The sequence below is a fragment of the Bos indicus genome, chromosome 28 (genome assembly GCF_029378745.1).
Source record: "Bos indicus isolate NIAB-ARS_2022 breed Sahiwal x Tharparkar chromosome 28, NIAB-ARS_B.indTharparkar_mat_pri_1.0, whole genome shotgun sequence".
Classification (NCBI taxonomy): domain Eukaryota; kingdom Metazoa; phylum Chordata; class Mammalia; order Artiodactyla; family Bovidae; genus Bos; species Bos indicus.
The window spans coordinates 41640812-41647263 of NC_091787.1; positions in this window are offsets into that span (position 1 = coordinate 41640812).

Genomic DNA, 6452 nt, shown 5'->3' on the forward strand with positions numbered 1-6452 from the left:
ACTCTTTATCCTCATGTAGTGTCAATGGAAGACAGTAACTTGAAATAATGGCATGTTGTGCAGCTTGATGAAGAAGAATCAGGGATTTCTGGGGCCTATCAAGTACATGCCAGCTTTTTTCCGTCTCTGAAAAGCTGACTTGGATGCACTTCCCTGCTGGTCCGGTTGCCACAACTGTGCTCCCAGTGCAGGGGCCCTGGGTTCGATCCCTGGTTAGGGAACTAGATCCCACACGCTGCAACTAAGAGCTTGTGTGCTTCAACTTAGATCCTGCTCAGCCAGATTTTTTTAGACACTGTTCTTCTGGAAGAGCCTAATCCTTATGGGTAGGTTAAAGCAGACACAAATTCAGTCGTTAAGTCTTCATTTTCTGGGAGAAATATTTACCTGCCTATTGCTAGTCCATGAACCATTTCTGGCACTTCGTCCTTCAGTTGGATGCATATTCCTAAAAAAAGCCTGACTCCAGCCCTTGGAGCAGTACAGCCAAAGTGGACACGGTTCACTGCAGGTGACTGGCCAGAAGTATAGGCAGAGGCCATCTGGTGGCAGCAGTCATGGGGAGTTAAACACTGAGCTCACGGTAAGAGCAGGTGGGCAGGTCGCCCTGAAGCTGGGAATCAGGAAGCAAGAACTTGGTTCAAGTACAAAGGTACGCGAAAAAAAGTATTTCAGATGGAAGCAGAGACTAGAGCTGAGAGGCTAATCCATAATGACCTTTTGAGTTGCTGTTGATTGTTATTCTCTTTGGTAGATGTGACACGCGTGGCCTGCCTACTGCTGCTCTAAACTTGATCTTCCTGCTTGTCGTCCAGTTACTTGCTCAGAGTGAAATTCAGAATGATTCCAGATGCCTCAGTGCTCCCTACCCCCACCTCACTAATGACCTAGATTTTATACAGGGAACCTGAAATGTTACCATTGTTTTAAAAGTCAATATGAAGTTCTTAACATTCAAAGTATTTTTAAGCAAGAGGAAGAAGGAACTTGGGCCTCTTTTTTTTTTTTTTAAGGTAGGGAAAGCCTTTTTTGAAAGCAACTTTAGAATCAAGTTGAAGCACAGCTGTTGCTCCATTCTCTGTTGCTCTCATATGCGACTAAAGTCCAAGTAAGTGTTGAAAACCACTAAAGGAAAGAATGGAAAAGCTGTGGCAGAAAAAGGGCCACCACTGTAGGGGGAAGCATTGCAATCAAGCACTTCAAAAGCAGCTTCTATTATTGATAATTGACTGTCTTCACACTCGGCTAGTAGTGTTGTTGAAGAGAGATTCTGCCTCGCAAGATTCCGCTGCATGGTCTTCAAGCATCCCTGTGGCCAGTAAGAAGTCTGATACGTGTCTGATTCAGTCTTTTTTGGTTTAACTTAACCACTTTCATTCAGGGAACACAATTTAATTTAATTTTTGATGTCTGGAAATTTAAACTTGCCGTGTCTAGATCCATTCATTCTGTTTCTCGGTGCTAATTGGGTCCTGTTAATCTTCCCTTAGGAGCTTTTCTTCCATCACTTCTCTGCTCTCCCTCCCCTTTCACTTTCCTGTTTCTGGAACTGCTTTGCACAAATCAGATTAGGTCAGATCAGTAGCTCAGTCGTATCCGACTCTTTGCGACCCCATGAATCACAGCACGCCAGGCCTCCCTGTCCAACACCAACTCCCGGAGTTCACTGAGAACGCCCATCGAGTCAGTGATGCCATCCAGCCATCTCATCCTCTGTCGTCCCCTTCTCTCTCCTGCTCCCAATCCCTCCCAGCATCAGAGTCTTTTCCAATGAGTCAACTCTTTGCATGAGGTGGCCAAAGTACTGGAGTTTCAGCTTTAGCATCATTCCTTCCAAAGAAATCCCAGGGCTGATCTCCTTGCAGTCCAAGGGACTCTCAAGAGTCTTCTCCAACACCACAGTTCAAAAGCATCAATTCTTCGGCGCTCAGCCTTCACAGTCCAACTCTCACATCCATACATGACCACAGGAAAAACCATAGCCTTGACTAGATGGACCTTTGTTGGCAAAGTAATGTCTCTGCTTTTGAATATGCTATCTAGGTTGATCATAACTTTCCTTCCAAGGAGTAAGCGTCTTTTAATTTCATGGCTGCGGTCACCATCTGCAGTGATGTTGGAGCCCAGAAAAATAAAGTCTGACACTGTTTCTACTGTTTCCCCATCTATTTCCCATGAAGTGGTGGGACCGGATGCCATGATTTTCATTTTCTGAATGTTGAGCTTTAAGCCAACTCTTTCACTCTCCACTTTCATCAAGAGGCTTTTGAGTTCCTCTTCACTTTCTGTCATAAGGGTGGTGTCATCTGCATATCTGAGGTTATTGATAATTCTCCCGGCAATCTTGATTCCAGCTTGTGTTTTCTTCCAGTCCAGCATTTCTCACGATGTACTCTGCATATAAGTTAAATAAACAGGGTGACAATATACAGCCTTGACGTACTCCTTTTCCTATTGGGAACCAGTCTGTTGTTCCATGTCCAGTTCTAACCGTTGCTTCCTGACCTGCATACAGGTTTCTCAAGAGGCAGGTCAGGTGGTCTGGTATTCCCATCTCCCATGGATGTTGCTTCCATATTTCTTACGTGTGTTTCATATGTTTCATCCTGCCTTTTGCTTTGCTGCCTAGCTACTGAGTGTTTTTATTTCAACAACCAAATTTTATTTCAACTTTATTCGTATTTTGAAAAAATTTCAAACTTCAAGAAAAGTTGCAAAAGTAACTGCAAAGTAAAGTTGCCATTTACACTTCATCCAGATTTATAAACTTACATTTTGTCACGGCTGCTTTGCCATTCTTTATGTATACAAGAATTGCAAAGGCTCATCTTGGAGTGTCTGTACAGACTTCCACATACACGTACTTTTTTCTGAACTATTTGGAGTAAATTACAGAGCTCATGCCTCTTTAGCCCTGAATCCTTCAGAGATAACTCTGTTACATAGCCAGTTATGTACAATTTTCAAAATCAGGAAAGTTAACATTTATACCATAATGATTATCAGCAATACCGCAGTCTGCAGACCTCATTCAGGTTTTGCTAGTTGTTCCAGTGAAGTCCTTGGGCACATTTTCATGGTCCAGAGGCTGCCTAAGATCTTGCATTGCATTTAAATGTCCTGTCTCCTTATTCTCCTTCAATCTGAAATAGTTCTCTAGCTTCTTTGTCTTGCGACACCAAGATTTTCTAGAATAAAGGTCAGCGATTTTGTGGACATGATGCTTGTGTCCTCAGGGCGTCCCACCAGGATGCCGTGGCATCGGTGTTGCGTTGATGGTGTCATTGGTCAGCGATTTTGTGGACATGGTGTCTGAGTCCTCAGGGCGTCCCACCAGGATGCCGTGGCGTCGGTGTTGCGTTGATGTGTCATTGGTGAGCCCTTTCTAAGGTGCTGCTCGTAGTTTCCCGGCTGTTAAGTCCCTGTTTTCCTTCTGTACTTGGCATGTTAGGAGACAGACTTTGAGGCTGCATTTTAACATCCATTGATAACTTCTACGTGAATCAGTGATTACAGACTGGTGATTTTCTGATTCCATTTTTACATTTATACTTATTAATTGGCATTCTGCTACAAGGAATAAATCTCTGTTTTTGTTTATTTTTTATTGTCAGTATGGACTCTCATTCAATAAGTTATCGTCTATTAGGTCATTTTTTGTTTCGATGCTCAAATTGACCCAGACTTGGCTACTGTGAGTTCATCAAGGTGGCGCTGAGTCCTTGCGACACGCACCCATCGTTTCTGAGCACTTTTTACTTTGGGGCGTGTGAAGACGTTCCAGGCTTATCTGGTGTTTTCCTTGCCCCTGCCGTTGAGTTAGCCATTTCTCTTTGCTTCCTTTTAGGGAGGAGGATATTTAGAAACCAGGATCTAGGTAGCAGATGATCAATTTGAATTTCCAATTTCCTGTATTGTTTCTAGAGATTTATATATCCCAAAGTTTTCGGTTTGTTGAGTCTGGAACCTTTCGTTCAGGACACTGGGTTTCCACAAACGTTTAGCAGTTTGGGGTAGTTGCTCATCAGTGTGTTTGTGAATCCACAGATGTTTAGCAGTTTTGGGGTAGTTGCTCATCGGTGTGTTTGTGAATCCCTGCTAAACCCAGTTCTGTGTTCCTTGGGTTCCTGCTTTTATCCAGGAGTGATGGAACTTTCTGTTAGAACAAAAGTAAGGAATCCTTCCCTCTCCTTAATCCCCTCAAGAGGATCCAGGCTTTGCCCACTCTGTGTGTTTGCCTCGGAGTGATGGAACTTTCTGTTCGAACAAGAATAAGGAATCCTTCCCTCTCCTTAATCCCCTCAAGAGGACCCGGGCTTTCCCCGCTCTGCGTGTTTGCCTCGACAAGCAGAAACGTTTTGTCATTGTCAGGCCAGGTTTGGGGGGCGTTCTTCATGGAGGAATGATGCTCAATCTGAAGCTGGGAGAGGAGTTTTTGAGATAAACATCATGGGAGAGGAGAGGAGCTTCAGAGTATGAGAGTTAAAGGGAGTTTTAATAAACATTTTTAATAGACCATATATCCTCTTGACGATGTTTCTGAAATGAGTTATTTTGACATGTGGTTTGTGGAGACACAGCTCGGGATTCTCTCCAGAAGTCTTGACTGTGATAAAGTCACACGTGTCCTCTGGGTGTGGGAGGTTCTTGCCTCTAAGTGTCAGTAGCTGCCCTGTGACTGTGCTCGGGACTGACAGGCACTGCTCTAGCTGCTGTCTGTGGGGTCGCTCAGAGTCGGACACGACTGAAGCGACTTAGCAGCAGCAGCTCTAGATCGAGACGGAGGCCACTGCTGCCGGCTGCTTATTTAGCTCAGGCTGCCGCAACTGCCCCTCCACAGACCGAGGAGGGCTGAGTTTGAGTTCAGGGATCCCCTGAAATCACTCCCATCTCTCAAATGTTTTGAGTTACAACTTCCTATTGCTATTTCATTTTGTAGTTGCTCCCTTGTACTTGCTGTTTTATAGGAGTTAACTAAAATTTCCTGATCTGTGTATGGTACCATTCTTGTTTTTCAATGATGGTTTTGAGTATTTTGGGGTATTTTTTTTACCATCGGGTTTAGGGAATTCTGATACCACTCTGTGTGTGAGTCATTGTCTTGTTCTGGATGCCACAAGTGAAGGGTGTTTTAACACTTGCCTGGGTAACAGGGGATCTCCTTTGGGGCACTCAAACAGACTCCACCCAGAGACATTAATGGAAGAAATAAGAAAGCCATCAGGGACTTCCCTGGCAGTCTAGTGATTAAGACTTCGCCTTCCGAAGCAAGGAGTATAGGTTCAGCCCCTGGTTGAGGAGCTAAGATCCCACATGCCTCATGGCCAAAAAACCAAAAAAAAAAAAAAAGAAAAGAAAAACCCCAAAACAGAAACAGTATTGTAACAAATTCAATAAAGACCTTAAAGATGGTCCACAGTAAAAAAAAAAAAAAAAAAATCATAACAAGAAAATAGATCCATTGAACTTCAGAATTCTTGATAGTCTGAGGGCCTAGTTACCGAAGTATTTAAACAGAAAATTTATGCTTGATATTAAGATTTTGTGAAATCTGCATGGAAATCACTCTATTTGAAAGAACCATTGTCTCCAGTTCTTAGCCCAGAAACCAGGAGTGATTTATCCATGATTCTGGAAGAGTTTACCAGTTGGCACTTTTCATTTTTAACCTCCCTGTTAGCACCAGCCATAGGCAGGTTGAAGGACATGTGCCCCTTATGGAGGATATCAGTTCACTCTGCTTATTATATGCAGTAAATTCCAAATGAAAGTCTTAAATGATAAGGCTGGATTACCCTAAATGTCTCACTTCATCATCAGCACAGCCTGACCCGTAATAGCAGGACTGAGCAGAGAGAAGACACTGCAATGGTCTTCCAGCAGCAAGGCTGACCCAGGACTGGCTTCCCAGGCTGTGGTCAGGAGTGGCCCGAGCATGTCACGTCTGGTGTTGGGATTACTCTTACAGCTGAGCTGCAGGAGGCAGGAGGCCCTGGCCAGAAGGAAGGGCAGAGGAGTCGAGAGTCGAACCTGTGGTCAAGATAATAAAACACCAGCAAGTTTGGAGTTGGTAGACTGACCACCTCATACACAGGTGGAAAAGTTCAAGAGTGGTTGTGATTTACCCCAACGTCAAACTGTGCGTGGCAATGTAGCCTGGCATATTGTTCCTTTTAACACTGGTATTTTAGCACATTGAGCACACCAAGCTTAGTGGCAAATAAATTCTGAGGGGCAAGTTATTTGAATTCAGGGGCCCTGGGAAACAATGAGCGGGGCCAGGAACCTTGTTAACTCTCCCAGGCAACTCTGTCCTTTCTCATCACCCAGACCAGTCTGGTTTTCTTATGGACAAAGGTATATCCAACAAATAACAAACACCTACTACCAAAGTCAAACTGTTTTCTGACACGCAGATGACTGCTTCCTCAAGCCTGTTCTCTTCAGGGTCT